A 20,684-nucleotide genomic window follows, 5' to 3' on the forward strand; every position below is an offset into this window, starting at 1 on the left:
AAAATTTAAGGAGGTTCCTCCATCTTCCAATACATGTCACTTGCTACTACCACTGCTAAAGTCTCACTGCCCAGGAATCCCACCTGTCTGCGCAGCCCCCCTGTACCTAGGATGCAAACGGAGGCTGCAACCAACAGCCTCTGCGTTCCTCATGTGTGTAGAAAGGGTAACAGGATGCACTCCACACTTTGCTGTTTTTGGTAGACGAACTTTAGTAGAAGACTGAGAGCTAAATGTGCAGGAAACTCCTTTGCGCAGAAGTGTGGAATCCAGCCATCTTCTGTGTGAGCCTAAGTAGCAGCCCATCTGGCTGAAACAGCTCAGAGCTGGGGGTGGGGGACTTTGCTCTGTTAGCTACAGAAACAAGTGAGGACAGCCAATTTGGGAGGAAAACCCCCCATTTAAGTGGGAATGAGAATTTTGTTTACTGAACAATTTTTTATTAATGCAAAGGTCAGACTGTTTTCATCACCAAAATGGCAGTTTATTATGCCCTTAGTTCACTAAACTGCAGAGTTTCAGGATGCTTGAGCTATTTCTTCTTGGATAGCATTTTTCTTTTGAAAATAGAGTGGTCTCCCCATTAAATTACTTGAGAAAGAGAAACCCTTTCTTCCTATATCAGCACCAGGGACAATAAACATCATAGTATATTCTATCATACCTTGCAGAAAATTGAAGTTTATTCATTGTCCTCTCTACATGGAAAGCTAACCAAGGTATTTCAAAATCTACTCAAAGACTATTCTGAGAATAGCTTGGAGAAAAATGTTTTCTGGTCACTGAATTGCAGTATGCAGCTCACTTCTTCTTAGCTTAGTAACCACATTCTATTTTTAGCTAAAGGGCTTATCTTATAACCCTTCTTAGAAGAATGTTATTATCCATAAGACAAGCATCAATGTATGATAAAGTGAGTCTTAATAATACTGCAGATACCCCATACCTCCTTTTAACCATGAACAATCCTAATGTTTCTATATTTCATGTATCTCTTCAAAAAGAAATCATAGAAAACAAGCTACTAGCATCAATTAGTGCTAGAAATTTCACTATGGTAGATCTCCTTGTCATAGTTTGGCTTTTTGAAGTTGTGGTCACCCTTGGTCAATCATGGTCTAAAAGTATTAAGTGGAAAATTCCAGAACCAAACAGAGAGACCACATTCATATAACTCTTGTTGTAGTATATTGTCATAATTGTTATATTTTGTTGTTATTTATTATTAATCTCTTACTATGCTTAATTTGGGAATTAAATTTTATCATAAGTATAATGCATTAATAGGAAGGAACATAGCACAGATAGTGTTTGGGACTATCTCACAGGACACTTAAAATAATCATCTTCTTACCATACTGTTATCTTTCCTTCCCTCTCTGGGAGAGAATGTCTATAAGAGACTGATACTTCGGGAACCAAATGGAAGGAACTTGTGGCAGAATCTTGCATCCAAAATGACTGACTCATATTTCTAGCTTTTGAATGTCCAAATAAGATCAGAAATGGCTTTTATTGCTGAGCTACTAGAAATAGAGGATCGACAGGGTAATTTGTCCTTTATTATTTTACTGCTTGCCCCTCTAATCTTGTTATTCATATTTGAGGCCATTACTGCGATTGTCATATTGTATTTGTTGAACAATAGACCCTAGACTATCTCATACTAAAAGCAAATACATAACAAATAAAGGTATCCATGGAATTCAAATGGCAAGGCTGTAACTAGGATGCAGCCAGATACCGTTCATGTTTGTTTCTGTAATGCATAGCAACACTAGGTCTCTCCTTTTTGTTTATGAGAAAATCTAGGATTCTACTTCCTCAGGATATAGGTAGTTTTTGTTAAGACATGTAATGCCATTCTGGTAACATCCTTAGCAATTAGGGAAATGCAAATCAAAACTACACTAAGATTTCATCTCATGCCAGTTAGAATGGCTGTCATCAAAAATACAAATAATAAATGATGGCAAGGGTGTGGAGAAAAGGAACACTTATACAATGTCAGTAAGATTGCAAATTAGTACAACCACAATGGAAATCCTTAGGAAGGGTCCTCAAAAGACTAAAATTTGAGCCACCATAAGAGTTGCTATACAACTCTTTGGCCTTTATCCCAAAAATCTAAAGTCAGAATATTACAGTGATCCATGAAAATCCATGTATATAGCAGCACAACTCACTACAGTCAAATCATGGAACCAGCCTTAGTGCCCAGTGACGGATGAGTGGATAAATAAAATGTGCATGTACACAATGGCATGATACACAGTTATGAAGAAAGTCAAAATTACATCATTTGCATGTAATGTTAAATGAGATAAACTACACATAGAAAGGCAAGGGTTGACTGTATTCTCTCATGTGTAAAAACTAGAGAGATCAAAAGGGAAAGAGGGATCTCATGAAAAGAGAGAAACCAGCAAAGTAGAGGAAGGGGGCCGAGGGGACAGGGAGAGGGACAGGGGAGGTACTCGGTATTGAAGTAGGCCATATTTTTTTTTTTTTTTGCAGTACTAGGAATAGAACCCAGGGGCATTGTACCTCCAAGCTACACCTCCAGCCCTATTTTTTATGCTTTATTTTGAAACAGAGACTCACTGAGTTGCAGATCCTCACTAAGTAGCTGAGGCTGTCCACAAACGGCAATCCTCCTATCTCAGCCTCCCAAATATAAGTGTGCACCACCACGCCCAGCTATGACCAAATTATGTTAAATGCAAATACAAATATATCACAATGAAACCACCCCCCCAAATAAAATCCAATAGTACTTAAAGAAATATTGATGGGAAAAGTTAGCACATTCTTTGGTCCATTATTACAAACTCTGACTCAGTGTGACAGAAATGTTCATATCCTCCACACCTATGCCAGATGACATAATCAGAACCCCTCTTTATGCTGTCAACATAGTATAGAGACAATTTGTGTATAGGCAGCACTTATATTTTGATTCCTTTCATTGAATGGAACCACTACAACACAAGCTTAAACAGAAATGGAAAATAATGGCTCCCTGCAGCTAAAACATTCAAAAATCATATTGGCTTCAAGTAAAGTGAGATGTGTGCACTGGAATGTGCCTTCTGGTTTCTTGTTTTGATTATCTTTGAACCAGCTTTACTTTCAGGTGGACTTAATTTGATAGCCAAGATGGCCACTTGACTCCAGACACAAATCCTAACAGCTCTGGAATCCTCATAAGAAAGAGAACATCATTCTAGCGTCTGTCAAGGTCCCAGAGAGTGTTCTCCTCATTTTACATATATCTACCCCTGAACATTCATGTGGTTACAGGGAAGAGTACTTGGACAGGCTAGGTCATACTTGTGCCTCGAGAGGACAGGAGCAGAGGGGGAAGGTCAATCCCACATTCAGCATAGGACTAAACAAGTTAATTACAAGATGAGGTGGTCCACACAAAATGCAAAGTTGCAGAGATTAAACACCATATTGAAAGAGGTAGATTATCAAAAAACGATCTGCTAGAGAATGAGGCCCACCGATACAATGGTAGGCTCCTACTGACATTGTGTGTGAAGAAGCCAAACACAGAGAAAATAACTCTGCAACTCTAGTCACTTCCCCTGAACATCCTTGCCTGAGGAGCCTTTCAAAGTCTCTCACCATGCAAAATCAATAGACATCCTTGTGTGTCTTCTGCTTACTAGGCAATAAATACCAGGGTATGAATAACAAGCACACGCTGTCCTAGCACCATATGAAATGCTTCAGAAACTGCACATGGGTACTCACAGACCTGGGTTGACAACACTAGAAGGTAGGCTACTCATTTATGTCCAGTTCCCCAGAATGCTCAGAAGTAAACATTGGCTCCCCATGAAAATAGTATAATCATCTGGTAACTAATTAATACCCACCGGTAGTTAATACTGCAAAACAGGTAGAGCACCTGGATTATTTTGCAGATAAAATTTTGCCATTTCAAAAATGCATGTGTAAAGTGAAACTATATTTTACATTCTCATTCAAATGATCTAAAGATTGCAAGGACTTTTAAGAGTACTGGCTAAGGGAGCCCAAAAACTCATCACTGTTCAGTGTGACTACGGCATGTGTCTGCTAACCAAACAGGAACTTGAAAGTGTTTTTATGAATCCAAATGTACCTGAGATTGCCATTCCTAAAGATGGACTTTTTTGCAAGTCATTTCAATCCAATTACAGAAATAATACTTCCAGCCTTTCATAATAAAATTTAACTAAACAGGTAAAGGATGAAAACTAAAGCAGCAAACATGTCTGAATAATTTTAAGAGCCACTTAAAAATAATGGATTTAATGTTAAAAGCTTTTTAATATATAATGAAAATGTTACAGCGAAATCTTCAAAGTCAAACAATACAGGCAAGTGGTTTAGGATTTTCTGGGCTCAAACCCTCAAAGAAACAAGGAATTTAATCCCAGCACTGAAACCAACGCTCACTATCCAGAAGGAAGTAATCTAACAATATATATGCATTGTGATACTTGTATCATGTCCACCATTTTAAAGAGAAACCTTTCTGTGTGTGTGTGTGTGTGTGTGTGTGTGTGTGTGTGTGTGTGTGGTGCTGGGGATAGAACCCTGGAGCATTCCACCTTAGCTATATCCTCAGTCCTATTTTTTATTCTTTATTTTGAAACAGGGTCTCACTAAGTTGCAGAGGGCCTCACTAAGTAGCTGAAACTGGCCTCAAACCTGCGATCTTCCTGTCTCAGCCTCCCAAGTACTGGGATTACAAGCATGTGCCACCATGCCCTGGTTACCTTCTTTCTTTTCTAACTTGCTAGGCATTGTGTTTTTTCACTGCTATCTTTTCAGTAGGAATACAAATACCATTAATTCTGCGCCAATAGAGAATAATTGGTCATGTCACCTCCCACTCCAAATACTAAAATCCTTTGCCTCACCAAGAAGAGTCTGGATTCCCTGGTTCCGGCATTCCTCCACTTGCATTTGGTCCCATGCTCACTACTGAACCCGCCACGGGCGCCATCTCTCCTTTCTTCTTATTTGCCAACCTATTCTCTCTGCCTGAAACAACCTGTTCCTATCCCCAATCCCAAGCAGTCATCAGCCTAGGCAGCCCCTCCTTTCTTGGGGTCTGGTGTCTCTGTGGCACAGCCTCCCAACCCCGACTGTCTCAACCTCAAAGCACCCCTCAGTATTATATTCTTCCCCCAATTTATACATATTAGCAGCTTCTCAGGGTAATGGGCCATTTTTGTTTTGCTCCTTACTTCCCCAGCATAAGATGAATGCCTGGCACATACTTGAATCCTCAATATTTGTTAGAAGAATGATCCGTGTATTTTCAGAGTTGCTAGTCAAAAGATGCCAAAGAATAAAAAGAAAGAGAAGGAAAGACTGAGAGGAAGGAAGGAAGGAAGGAAAAAAGGAAAGTTGGTTAGTTCCATAGAGTTGGTTAGTTCCATAAGACTGCTGTTTCCCAGTAATTATATTTCTGCCAAAATACACTTTCATTTGGCATGTTGCACTATGATCTGCATTCCTGGAACACATCAGAAGGCCACAGTAAGAGCATTTTAGTAACTTCAGGAAATTCCTAGATAATTGTGATGTTTCACAGGCCAGACCTAGGTCAATGGTAAAAGTTAAACAAAAGCAGATTTTACCCCCAAAGAGGCAAAATTCTCTGCTAGGGAGGAGGTAAATGATTTATCCTGAGATATTTAGAGGTTTACTTTTAGAATGGCTACATTTCTAGTTGTAAGACTCAATCCATGGGGAAGCAATCCCCCATTCCTCAGGGGTCCAGGTGGGTCCTCAGCAGACCTCCAGCACCACTGGCATCACTAAGGAAAAGAAAAAGAAAAACACTGACATTTGGATGATATGCTCTAACATGGCAACCTTTAGAATAAGTAAAAGCCTTTAATAGATAATAAAAGTAGGAGAACAGAAATCTTGTCAAGGGCAATATGCTGACCGAAATCAAACACAACCTGTCAGGGAACTGAATAAAAAATGGGCGAAAAAAAGTATCCCTGACCTATGGGCTCTGATGTTCAATAATATTACTCCTGAGGTTGGCAGATGCATAAGGTCAAACCCATCAGACTGATCTCCATCTGAGCTGCCTGTCTCTGTACCAAATCCTTGTTCCTGTTCTGGACCTCTAGATCCAGACCAAACCCCATTCCTAGCCCCCACTGATAAGGTTACAATGGCTGATACAGAAACCCTTACTTCTACGGCTATGCTGGACTCACTGTAGGAGAAATCTCCTAAACAACTCATAGGGAATCTATGGGTTGTCTGGAACATGCCCACTGTACTCAGCATGTGGTGTGAAACCTGCTAGAAGCACTGTTTCCTATGGGATGGCAAAATTGGCATGGGGCCTTTCAAGCACACATTGCAGTCAAAATACACTCATCTAACGTGGAGTCGGCTGATAATGCCTCTGGCTTTTTGGACGAAGCCATCAGTACTAAATGGCATTCACTACTAGGAACCAAAGTGTGAGCTTAGGTTCTTCACATTTCTGATACTATAAATTCCTCTGAGTGTCTATTAAAGCCTCTCCTAAGAATGAGACACATAGGAATCCAGTGGAAACTAACGGTCAAATTTTAATAAAATAAACTTGTGGTACAGAATATGTTACTTGAAATAAAAAGGTCTAACAACAAGGTCTAATACCAATCATAGATTCAAAGTTGTGATGAACTATTATGGTTTTTCTATAGGATGGCCTCTGGAAAAGCTCATGTGTTGGCAATGCAAAAAATGTTCAGAGGTAAAATAATTGATTCAGAGCTCTAATTTCATCAATGAATAAATAAATCTACTGATGAATTAGTAAGTTGAATGGATTTACCAAGTGATAACTATAGGCAGATGTGGTGTGGAAGAGGTAGATCACAGAGGGTGTTGTCTTGGGACTGTATTTGTCCCTGGTCTGGCTAGAACTCTCCCTCTCCCTCACCCTCACCCTCTCCCTCTCCCTCTCCCTCCCTTCTTTCCAATGTTCCAATCAGCTTTCCTCTGCCATGCTAGGCCCTGCTGTCATGATGTTTCTGCCTTGGAGTCCTCGGCTGATAATCAATGGAAACTTCTGAAACTCTAATCCAAATAAAGCTTTTTTCTCTAAATTGTTCTTCTCAGGTATTTTGGTTACAGTAACAAAAAAGGCAACAAATATGTGACCATAAATGATTTTTTAAATATCTGCAAACAATTGTAATATAACATGACTTCGCGGAAGACAGCTCCACGATGGTGAGAGCAGACAGAGCCCTCTGGTCAGCCTCTGCGTGGGCCCCGTCTATCCCTCCCAAGGGCTCATTATTCAACATTTCCTTCAGTGACACAGACTCACCCATCACCATCCAAAGAATTATTTTCTACTTAAATTGACAGAAATCAGTTTCTATTTAATTCGGTTAATTAAGTCTGACCAATAATAACATTAAATCTTGAATTTTGCTGTTTCTTTTTATACCTCATCTTGACTTACCACTCACCACTATTAGTAACCTGCAATGAACTTTCATCCTCACTCCTTTCCCATTTAAATGATGAGCTCGAAGCTTGTCTACATACTGCAATCTAAAACAGATCTATTATTTTTGAAAATCTATGTGTTTTGTTCCAAGAAGAAGCTGATCAAAAATTAAAAGAAATTAATGTGTATTTTCCTTATGAGCTACTAAAACTGTTTATTCTTACCCAGTAAGGGCAGCAAAAATGACTTATAAACTCCCAAGGATATTTAATAACAACAAGAGATATGCCTAGTAGGAAAATTAAAAAAAAAACTCTTAATAATCAGTAGTTGTACCTATAAGGCTATATTAAAATGATCTATATCTATTTTTTTAAAAATTACTGATAATGAATACTATATCATGCCAGAATGGTTGTTTTCCTCTTGTCTGTTAATTTCGTATTGCAGATAACTAACACCTAGATTTTAATCATTCTCATGGCTTCATACTCTCTCAGCTGTACTCTTACCAGTAGGATTGCTGATTTGAAATTTTAAAACATGCTGGTGAAATATCACTTTAATGATGCTTTATTTATATAAAAATTCACCTTTCACTTCCTTGGCTTTCTTGAGGATTTAAGATCTTAAGTCAATCCTATAGGTAATGAATGCCTTGTTGTTTTCTGTGTTTTTACTTTTTACATTCATTGTTAGAATACTTTGCCCTCCATGTTGGAAACAACTCCCTATGTAAAAACCACCTGCTATACTGACATATGCGCTACCAGTAGATCACATCTTACAGTAGCCTGAAAGCTAACTTTAAAAATGTAAAACTGTAACTTTATCTTCCCATTTTGCAACACTTTAAACTAAGGCACTTACATATAAGTATGTTACTAAACCATTTGAATGAATGAAAACGGAAGAAAATTGTTTCTATTCAAAGCCATTCATCATGGCAGTTAACATTCTTCTGCGAAATGTGTGATGTATGCTTGTGACATCCTTCCATTGTGATCTATGCAAAGAGTTAAAAATAGATGAGGAAAAAAGCCTTCGTCTGTTAAGGTATTAATTCAAAATGTAATAACACATTTTATATTAGAAAATGACTGTATTCGAGTAGCTTCATTTATAACAGTCCACCTGAGGAATGCAAAATTTTTTAAAGATACCAAGATCTAACAAATTAACCTTTCTGGAATATTTTGTTAGATGCCTATGCTTATAGACAGTAAGAGTTGATAAAAAAGAAATGTGGGTGTCCTTACTGTCATTTGCATTTGGTGCACAACAAGACCAGAGGCCAGCAAGTTCACCCAGAATTCAAAAGATAAATTACTGGACGTTAAATAATAACTTACATAATGACAGCTTCTCCTGACATTTAAAAAAGTAAATAGTGATCCTATGACCAAGTAACTCATGCCATAAAATGTCCTAATTTGTTCCTTTAACAAACATTTGTTTTAGGAAAACACAAATTCTAATGTCTACCCAACCAACCTAATGTTGTCCATTGAAGAAAGAGAGCTAATATGCCTTAATTTCACTTAATCTTGAAAATTCAGGTCAATCACTGGAAATATATATTCATTAGTGATACAGGACGAATTCTCTATACTTTACCCATTATTTGAATGTGAGTGAAATGAAATCATTCCCACATTTAAAAAAAAAATCAAGTAGTACTCTAAGTGTTGTGGTGTTTCCTTACTGGTTTTCTGGCTAGCATAAGAATCTGCCTTCTCCCAGTAGTGATCCCACCATCAATATATCTGGAAAAACACATTGCCCAACAAGTGTATTCCAACATTCTAACCACTGTGACTGGTGTAGGAATGGACTCTTTACCTGATAAGAGCCACTGAAATGGGAAGAGATGGTTGCTACAGTTTCTAGAAGGATAGCTTTCTCCTTCTTTGGCAGAATGAATGGGAAGAGACCTCCCTGTTTTTGTTTTTGTTTTTGTTTTAACCTGGGAACATGAGGCCTTAGAGCTTCCAGAAGCCACTTTTCAACTCCAAAGAGAGTGTCTGTTAAGAATGGAGCTGAGCCTTAGGAAGTAGGGCTAAGAAACTGCAATGGGAAACGAGGGTTTGGTCCATGAATCAGGTCCTAACTGGAGTCAGACATGGCCCTTTCCTCTACTCAGTCATGACATTTCTTCTTATTTTTCCCAAACCACTTAACATCAGGTTTTAAGATTCTTGACAGTAAAATAACCTGAACTGATTCAAGCATAAGTGGCCACTTTCAAGGTTATAGCCAAGGTGTGGTGGAGTCAGCAGTTTGCAAGGACAAACAGACAGCCCAAGCAGCCGGCCAAGGTCTTGACTTATTTATCTCAATCATTAAGAAATTATACCTGTAATCTGCTAGGTGTGATTCTCAAAAGACTGGAAAAAGCAGAAAGTCCAGTACTTTGTCCAATAAACAACTGAGAATCAAATAGGGATGAATGGAAATTTCAATTCAAATTCATTTGATGCTAAAGGGAATATTCTTCCAAAGTTGCCATCTGTTCTGGTTTCTAATTTTATATCTTCCATTATTCTAGTTGATTTTATATTGTTCACTATAAATTACAAATAAGATAATCTACATAATGTACTTTTCAACTAAAAAATCTCTTAACAAATAAAAGTTTTTGCATTTTGTTACATCTAACACTCTTAAAGAACTAACAATGGCAACAGCATTGAATTGATTAAAAAACTATTAAATTGATACCAAAACTGGTAGTTAGGGGCAATCTTTAATTTTTTTGACCATTAAAAAAACTAAGCCTCGTTAAACCATGTTATTCATAGTGGTATTTTTTTTTCTTTGTTTTTAAATATTAACTCAGCTCATCCCAATTAGAAAAAATATTAAAAGGTGCTTGAACATTTGATCATCCAGACGCAAACCTGAGTTGAAATCCTATACCAATTCAATTAGAAATCCACTGCTTACCTTCTGTTGTTGTTATTACAGAAGACTTGGAATATAACTACCCAAAAGAGAGGTTCTTGAATTTAATATTCATGTTTAAATACACAGGAGAAACATAAAGGCACTGTTACAGTAGAGAAGGTTCAGATGGAGACTTTGGACAATAAAGACTAAGCTAATAACTACTGGTCCCGTGCAGATCATTGGATAATCCTGAATCCCAATCAATTCTCTGTAAAAAGAGGGCATCTGACTGCAATACCTCAAAAACCTCTTTCACACCTACAGTCCAACTCTATTATTCATTTTCAACTTATTTTTCTCATTGACAGCCCTTCTGACTCTAAACCGCTCTGTTCTTTTCTCAGCAAGTAGCCATTAAAATCCCAGCCCTAGAAAAGGACACATAAGCACCACTACCACCACACCTTACTGAAAAGATACCTCTTCAAAAATCTACTTCTGATCCTATACCAACTTCATGGTGGGGGGAATATATATAACTATCTCCAAGTTTTTAAAAAATGAGGAAATTGAAACTCCATGAAGTTAAAAACTGAGCTAAAAGTCCTAAATAGAAGTGCCAGATTCAACTGCAAAACCCTTTCATCAACCTAAACCCTTGAGCCTCTTTCCTTGTAAATGGGTGGTTAGTATTATTCTGACTCATCAGTTGGTTTTTTCCAAACATATTAGTTGGTTTTCAAGCCTGGTCACAACACTGTACAAATCAAAATTGTTCAAGTCAGTCTTCATCCTCCAAAAGTTTGAGATCTATGTTTTGATTATTGGAGTCCCACACCAAGGCCAATCAACATGCATGTCCTTACATAAAGTAAGCTGCTGCTGCCAGCACATAAAACTATGCTCTCAATGACAAATCGCACATCTCTTTTAGCTTTTTCAGGAGAACAGAGAAAACTCTAAATCACAAAAATAGAAGGAACTATATCAGACATCTAAGTCTAGGATTTAGATTCCAAACAACATCACATGATGAATATTCCAGAGTTAGAGAGACACATTCTAATGAAGGCTGAAAGCCTTGGGAGATGTTCCAGGCTGTTTATTTCTTAAAATGGATAAGGACTTACAGACAACAGTAAAATCTTCCATAGGCAAGGTTGCCTTTTTCATGCATTGCTATTACTCATTCTTTACAATAAGCTAAAATGAAATTAATAAATGAAAATTCTCTTTCGCTTTGCTACAGCATAAATTTTAAAATCTTGCACTTTGTGTATGCTGTTGTAAGTGTTCTTGAATTCAGCTAAGTCAACATATAGTGGCTGAAAAAAATTAACACCTGTCATACTGAGACAAAATTCACACCTGTCTCATTCCAGCTGGGACAATAATTAACATGCCAACAAATCTGTGCATATAGGTAAAAGGAGCTATTATATTATGTCCTTCTCCCCTCCCCCACGAATAAGAATGCGATCTATCTGATAACTAAAAGTATAGGCGTTACCTGGTACCCAATGGGGTGGGGGGCTTGGTTCTGCACTCATTATAGTAATAACCTCAAAAAGGTAAAATGGAATCCTCGGTGTTGGGAAGTGTGTGTGTGTTCAAAGAGTTTGATGCAAACACTTGTAGGAGAGAAGTGATTTGAAATTCTGCTTTGCACCAACCATAAGTACCAGCCATAATCACTACTTACTACACTATGTCTATCAGAAGTGTAAAAAGGCATGCATCCATTTGGACAAATATCTGCATAAAGAAACCATCTCCTTGCTCAGATGTCAGTCAAAATCAATAACTATCACCTTAAAAAAGGAAAAAGTAGAAAAGGGCTAATCCCCTTTACCTCAAATCCCCTACTCCCTCTTGTCTGGTCTACACAAAAATCCACAAAACTCTTTCCCCTCTGTTTTTTTTTTTTTTTCTCTCCTTTTTTTTGAATTTTGTCTTCTATATTTCACCAATATGTTCTGAAGTCTATTCAAGAATCAGGATATATCTCTACAACTGCTCCAAATCCAGTAAAGATCCACCTTGTGTCTTTCTGCAAATAGACTTTGAGACTTACATAAAATATATTAACCTAAAGAAGTTTGTTTTTGCAAACTGGTTAAAATGCGCATGGCAGCTGGGCATTGCAAATACAAGAGTCTCAGTACCTGGCACAGAACCCCGGGACCGCTGAATTTACAAATGCTGACTGGATTCCCAAGTGTGATTATCATTGGTTCCTATCGTATTTCTCAAGCTCTCATCTTCTTCAATCAATGATAGGTTCCCTTTATCAACACCAGTGTTCCTCAAACTGAAGCTCTGTTTTGCTCAGCTCTTTCACTATCCCTTTGGGAGAAAGAGAAAGTCTTTCTAAAAGCAAGATTATAAAACTGGACATAACATTGAACAAAGCAACCCAGTGAAGATACAAGAGGGGAAACTGAGGTTGCCTTTCTGGGAAACAAATGTTGTCCCCAGTGCCTTTTTCCAAGAGAGTCACTGACGGAGGACATGGACCATGCCACAAATCACAAACTCCTCCTCTACCTGGAAGCAGGAAAGAGCTGTTTGTGTTCTGTACACCCAGGAGAAAGGGAGGGGCTGCTGCAGGCGCAAGGGACTCAGCAGGAGTGTGGAGTCTCTGCCTGAATCCCTGAAGGACATTAATGGCCCAAAATGCAGGGTAGGGTTATTAGAACAAGAAAGGAAGTACGCAGCCCTAATGAAGATCCCTACAGAAGGAATCTAAAAGGAACCAACAAACAGTAAATAGGAGATAGAGAATGGAGCAGCCGCAGAGAGTGGAAACCCTGGCCAAATCCCTTTACTTTCCCTAGGCCTCAGTGTGATAATGACAAAGCTTTTTCCTAGGAAGTACCCTGAGCTCCTGCATGCAAGCAATATTAGAACAGTTCCCAGATCTTATTACATTTGTGAGTGCAAGCCTTGCTTCTCCTTTCTAGACAATGTATTGTCCTACCAGCTAGAAAGGCCTGTTGCTTCTCAGTACATGTCATGCTGTTGATTTAATATGGAAACTAAATATATGAAAATTATACAGGATTCTTACCTTTCTGTGTAAACATCCACAAACACTAAGGTTTCGATTTGGAATATTTCATGGGGCTTCTGATAAATATTTATCTAATAGTTTCCTCTGATTCTGTTCAGCCCCACATCCAATGAAGGATATACTAGTTGTCATTTTAATTATATTAATGTTAAATTTAAAATGAAAATGTTCTATTAAGAAAGTAATTACTGAACACATTCAGCGAGTAACACTGCAACAGAGCAGTTCTCACTTGCTTTTAATAAAAATGTTTGTTCAGTTCACATACACACTGCATTTTAGAAATTCCATTGTTGGCTTTCTTTTTTTAAGCCAAAAAGAACTCTAATGAAAGGAAACCTCTTTAATTTCCTTAAAATAAGTATTTTTGAACACGGGAACTGTTACGGTTTAAGATGTTATGGTTTAAAAAGATGTTACAGTAAAAGATGAATGTTACCATTATTGGGGAACAGTCCCCGGGGACCTTTGTTAGACCCCAGGAAACAATTCCCTTCAAAACCGCGGGTTCTTGTCCTGAGCTAAGGATAAATATGCAATAGCCTGGACTCTGGCTGAAGATTTAAAGGAGTTTATTAAAAAGATAGAAATACAGAAGACAGTCACAGCCCCATGCCATTCAGGAGTGGCATGGAGGGGGGTTTGAATTCACCAAAATACAAAACAGGGAACAGACTTTTTATACACATGACATCCTCCATCTTGTTCCACGTAACCCTGACATAGTAAAAGTCCCTGTGAAGTCCCACCCCTTACTTCTGTCAAACTCCTGGTTTCTCCTTTCATGAAGCCCAATCACCTCCTCCCATTCTAACAAGATTATTATATAAACCTGTCTTTAGAATGAGGAAGCCCTACCTCCCCTCTCCTATCAATTTGCTAATTACTTTTAGCTAGGTTAATTTAAGTTTCAATAGCTGCTTGCTTCCTGGCAGAAACCAAGTCCTTCCCCAGGTCTGCCCTTTTTACACAATTATTTTTGAAATATATTTATTAGTAATCAGAACTTTCTCAAATCTTCCTAGGCCATTCCCAATACTGGTACAGGAACATTTAGCAAAGAATGTCTCAATATTAACTATCCTTTATTTTCAAAATGGACTTTCAATAGGGAAGAAATATTTGAAAGTAACTGTAAAGGAGTTGCTTTTCATTCTAACCATGGCTTATTAACAACTGGTGCTGGATACTCAGGGGAGGGCTATCCAGTTCATTGTAGAATGCTGGTTGCATCCCAATCCTGGCCCATAAGATGCCAGTAGTACCCCTTCACCAAAGTTGTGACAACCAAAAAATGTTTCTAGATGTTACTAGTGTCCCTTGGGAGCATGAGGGAAATGCCCCTCAGGTGAGCAGCACTGTTATTAGTAAGATCCTATTAGTAAAATCCACCCTTGAGTTGGAAAAAAAAAGGCGATTTCTCTTCTACTTTGACATTTCTAACTCTCATTCATGTTTCCCCAGGAATCCATGTGTCTCTCTTTCTCTCTCTCCCTCCCTTCTGTACCTTAGGGCAGCAAATATTCCACTATCTTTTTAAAGCTTATCGAGGCTTAAGGAACAATCCTCCAGGAAAACTGTCAAGTTAGGCTTTTACTTAAGAATCAGAACTAGTCCAGGGGTGCAATCCTTTGTGTTCCAAATGCTGGAGGAGGAAGTGAAGGATTTTTTTAATTCCACATTAAATTAGCTTTGTTTAAGTGTACCCTGCACCTGAATACCCTCTAACATCTTCAGACACCTAATCTATGTGTCCAACCCTCCCTCCTCCTTGACCCCCAAACAAAACAATATAGGCAAACTTAGAAAGTTGTATTTTATTTGAACAGCATTCTTCGAAGAACAGAATTAATGGTTATCAAAGTCATTGGTCCTACCTTCAATGTTCTATAGGAACCAATGTAAAACATAGTAACAAAAGCCAATAATGACAGCAAATGCCTTTTATTCAGATTTTCCACTTTACAGATGTCTAAAACAAGGGACATTTTTCAAAGAGCATGTTTCAATAGTGTGCTGGCCACTGGGCCAGCAACTTTCACATGAAATAAGGGGACATGTCTTGGCCAGGAGTACAGTGGTGTGTTCTCCTCTGTGTCCTTCCACATGTCAGTCATTACCGAGCAAGACAACCCATGCCACTGTCCTCGACACTCACAAAATTGTCCCACGCCCCTTCATCTGGGTTTCACCCTTGTAAATGAATGTCCCAAATACTTCTGAAGGTTGCACACACAATCTAAGACCTGCTCTTAGCAGATGGCTGGCAGGGCTCATGCTCCCCCTTCTCTGGATCCACAGATGGTATGGCTTTCCAGAATCACCTTCCTCTTCATTTCCTCATCTGCTAAAAAGCCTCTGCTAAAGTGTGGCTCTGATGACAAAATATAGCAAAATGGATGGAGTCCGTGAAGCCACAGCCATTGAGACCCCCCCCTCCCCACTTCCATTTCCCTTTCTCACCTTGAAAGATGCATGCGCCTGCTCTTGGCAGATGAAATATTTGGGAGTCAAAGTGCTATTTCTGCATACAAATTTTTTTGCACTCCTTTAGTCTATGAAGCTGGTATCTCCCTTTTTAAGTTAGATTTATAAGTGAGGAATTCAGGGGAGGTCCCCCTCCAGAGAAACCAAGTACAGAGCACTGCCCCATTACTCCGCCCCTTTGGCCATTTGGAGACACCGGCTTCCCGGGTCCTCCCTCAGCGTCATGCGTCACCTGCAGGCGCGTCAGAGTGAACCTCGGACCCCCTTAGGGACACCTCAGGGAAGAACCCTTGGGTTGTGGAGCCACTCTAATCCCCAGATTCCTTCCCACAGAGTGTAATGTTAGCAGTCCAGGGTGACAGCGTCCTCAGAGTGCTGAATCAGAGAAGGCAGCTGTCAGATTTGGGGTGTAATGGGACCTGGAAAGATGTTAGCAAAAAACATCACTGGACAAGCAAAGGATGTGATCCTGGGGAAAGGAGGCAGAAAAGAACTATGGAAAGCACGTTTCCCTTAACCCCCTCCCCCCACTCCGTACGGAGACAGACTGCAGCAACACACGCGACCCCGAGCCGGCAACCCGCTCCTGCTAGCGCGCTCAGAAACACACACACTCCCAGCCCAGAGTTGCCCGGTGCGGACTTCTGCCTGACTGACTTCCCAGCCCCAAACCTGAGACTCCGCATCTTTGGGGCGCAGCCACGGATTCCCGTGCCCTAGAACAAACACCACTCCCCCTCCGTGACACACACATTCAGACCCACAGGGCATGGAAGATGCCAAGTCCACTTAAGAAAAGCACCGGCAGCTCTCCTTAAACGACTGCCTTCCCCAAAGCCCGACCTCCGTCCAGGTATTTTACTAGCTTGGCGCCAGCGAGCCGAGGTGAGTCCAAGAGGAGGACCCTGGGCTGCAAGTGGACCCCAGAAAACCGCTACTGTTCACCGGGAGATCCACCGGCTAGTCTGCAACTCTTTCCTGAGCGTTTCGCCCCCCCCCCCCCCAGCAGCCCTGTTTCTCCTCCTGATCCGTACATCGCTCCCTCCTCCCCTTCACCAAATCCCTCCGCGATTTTCCAGCCGGCCCTCTCAGGGGCGCCCGGCCAGTTCCCAACATGTGGCCCCGCGCACACCTTCTGGAGGGCTGAGTCAAGGCTGGCCCTCTCCATCAGTATACATCCTTCACCTGGGTTCTAATTCCTCAAATTACCCCAGTCCACCTGCTTACCCTGAGCCACCGGCGTCCTTCGCGGTCATTCCAACCTGCGCCCCACTTTCCATCTATTTTCCCTCCCTCCCAGCACCTGGGGTCAAGATCCATTCGCCTTCCACGGTGCCTCCGGCGCTGCGCCCTCCCTCGCCTCAGGGGTCACCCACTTTGCCCCTGCAGCTGTCCCCAGCCAGGCTCCCACACTCCCTCCTCGCCTCCCCAGCCCGCACCAGCCCGCCGCTGGCCTGCAGGTCCCCTGCCTCACCAGCGGTCCCCCCTCTGGGTCCCCGCTGGTGCCAGTTCCGTCCTCCTGATTTGCCCATCGCCCCTCCTCGAGCATCCCAGTGGCCAGCCACTTAACACTGGCCGGGAGGCTCCAACGGGCGCCGGGCACAGAGGGCAGACCCGAGCCTGCTCTTGGGCTCGCCAGCCGCGCCTCCCCTTGGCCTCGCCGGGCTCTCCCGGGCGCCCATCCCCGGCCCCACCGCCCAGCAGCCTCCAAAACTTACTTGCGGGTCGCCAGGAGGGGGCTGCGGCGAGCGGCGGCGGCGGCGAGTGCGCCCCTCTCGGCGGGGCCGGGCGCTGGCACTGCCGGCTCCGCGCTCCGCGGCCGCGCTCTGCGCTCAGCCTGACGCAGCCCGCGCTGCCCCCGCCGCCCGGCCGCCCCGCTCGCCAGACATGCTCAGTTTCCAGACCTGCCCGCGTGGACGCTACCAAGAGCCCGCCGCGGCGGGGGAGGCGGCCGGCGGGAGGGCGGGCGAGCTGGAGGAGACCACGCCGGCGGCCCGGGAAGAGGGGGCGCCGCGCCGCTAAAAATAGCTCCTGCGGAAGGAAGCCATCAGGCTGACAGCGCACCCCCTAGCGCGCGTCCCCGCCGCCCCGGGCCGGCGCCTCGGCGCTCGCAGCCCTGGCAGGACCTGAGCTCGCTCGCATCCTGCTCCATCCCAGCCCGCACTGGGAACCCAGCCCTCCCGAGAAACGTCGCCTCCCAAACCCAAATGACAGCGGGCTCCGCGGATCCAAATCCTAGGCTGCCCGGATTTGGAGGTCCCTGCTTGCCGGGCAGCTGTCATTTCAGGTTCTTGCCCAAGAAATGGAGGGAAGTTGGGTTAAAGTGATGCAAAAGCTTTCTCCGCCTCAGAATTAAGGAGGAAAAAAGAGAAAGTTTTTTTTTTCCTTCTTTTTCCTGGTAGCTTGGTTTTATTGGAAGGAAAAAGAGAGGAAAGGCAAGGAAATGCAACACCATGGAGAGGGGAAGGAGGGCTGGCTTGGGACAGGCTAAGAGGGGCCCTGGAAAGAGCTTATAAATTCAGAATTCTCAGGAGATTTATGATATCGCCTTTCGCAGGATTTTATATAATTTATTGGCACCTACCCTGTCCTTGGGTGTATTGTTGTGATTGGTACCTGACGTGTAGTTGACTTTTCCCAAGTTCTGCAGCTGCTCCCACAGGGTCCAGGTCTCAGATCTGCCATCTCCATCCCCTTTTCTAGTTATAATCAAAAGCCAGCCCGGGTGGCAAGGGGGTGCACCTGCCAGGATGTGCCCAGGCATCTGAGCATATGAGTATCTGAGCATCTGAGCCTAAAGCCTTTCAGAGCATCCTGCTCCATCCCAGCCTGCACTTGACCAGCAAAGTAGCTATTTCTTACTGTTTACACTACATTCTACTTTAATCCCTGATAACTAGATTTCTTAATGCCTTCCTTTAGAATAAAAGGACGAAATATTTCCTGGGTCAAATTCCAGGCTTATTTCTCTCACCCTGATGAGAGAATTATTTTATTTTTGTTTGACAAGTGTAGAAATTGAAGTTCTTTTTTCTTGCCTGGAATACTACTGTGCTAAAGCCAAGATCTGCCAGTCTAGAAACCTCTATGGGTTTATACATAAACTATTTGTCTGATTCAATTCTTAACCTGGGATAAGGACTCAGGAAATTTAGGATTCTTAGTGTCTTGTGTCGATAATTGATTACAAAACTGATTATTAATCTTGTTTTCTGTTACTCTCTCCATTCTAATTTCTTTATGTACAGTCACAGCTTAGATTGTATATTTTCTCTTGAAAGTGACTATTTCATTTTTAAAAGCACTTACTCAGGAAGAAATAACTGAAATTTTTCCAAGACCTATGCATGACTAGGAATTTATTTTAAAAATATTTCAGTCCAGGCTCTTTGATAAATATTTGGTTTTTTGCCATTACTGAAAATTAGTGACTTTTTTGTGGTACTGGGGGTTGAAACCAGGAGCATCCTACCTCTGACCTACACCCCAGCCCTATTTTTCATCCTTCATTTTGAGACAGGGTCATATGAAGTAGCTGAGCTGGCTGGACACCTGTGATCCTCCTTTCTCAGCCTCTCAAATACTAGAATTACAAAACATGCACCATCACACCTGGCTGAATTAGTGTTATTTTGATGGCAGCACTAAACTAATATAAAGCAATGCTTTTTTTAAACAGAACTGGATTGCTATGTGTCAAGATGTTCTTCATGAGTTAGCTTTTCCATTTCATTTACAATAAATATAATGCCATGTCCAGCCCCCAGTTGTTTCTTTGTTTCTTTTCTTTATTTTTTAACTTTCTCACTAAAGCTATTTTGCTTTCTTGATATTTTACTTTCTTACTGAGGCTATAGATGTCATCTCCAGGACCAGAGCCACTTTAGGATAATAACACTTTTGTTACTCTGTGTGTGGGGTGTGTGTGTGTGTGTGTGTGAGAGAGAGAGAGAGAGAGAAGAGAGAGAGAGAGAGAGAGAGAGAGAGAGAGAGAGAGAGAGAGAGAGAGAGAGAGAGTGTGTGTGTGTGTGTGTGTGTGTCTGGGATTTGGATACAGGGGCATTCTACCTCTGAGATATACCCCAACCTCTTATTAATTATTTTGAAACAAGGTCTTGCTAGGTTGTTGAGGGCCTTGCTAATATTTTGCTGACTTTTTTTTTTTAGTGATTCATTGAAAATAACAAAATGGAATTTCCTTAGAGTATAAATAGAACTGACCTATTCCTTTCTGTCAGCAGCAAAAGAAATGGCAAACACACCTTATGTTCATCCTATGTGTTTTCATTCTCCCGTTCTCATAATTAATATCAAGGTTCTTTGATCCTCTGAACATCTCCGAGCTGCTGCATACACAGTATTTCTAGTCATTCAGAAGGGCACATTTTGATTATAAGGACTTTTTGCTTTGCTTCCTTAGTGTATGGTTCCAAAATATATGGCCTTCAAGGCAAATATTTAACAAATGACTAAACTCAACTGTAACTAACTTAGGCAAAGGAAACATGTCCATTGGTCCATGTAATGCAGAAGTGAAAGTTGGGAGGGCGTCCCTCGATGTAAGGATGTTAGGGAGAATACAATTCTCTCACCTTCTCTCATCATTTCCTGTGTTGAATTCCTTCCTCTTCAGATTATAACCATAGTGCAGTTCCAACCCTACACAGATGACAAAGATTACATCCCCATTTTCTGTCTTTGTTAAATCAAGCCTCTTGCTCAGCTGAGCAAGTCAGTCAGAAGAAATCTGATTGA

This window comes from Muscardinus avellanarius (genome assembly GCF_963383645.1).
Source record: "Muscardinus avellanarius genome assembly, chromosome: 4".
In the NCBI taxonomy this organism is placed as follows: domain Eukaryota; kingdom Metazoa; phylum Chordata; class Mammalia; order Rodentia; family Gliridae; genus Muscardinus; species Muscardinus avellanarius.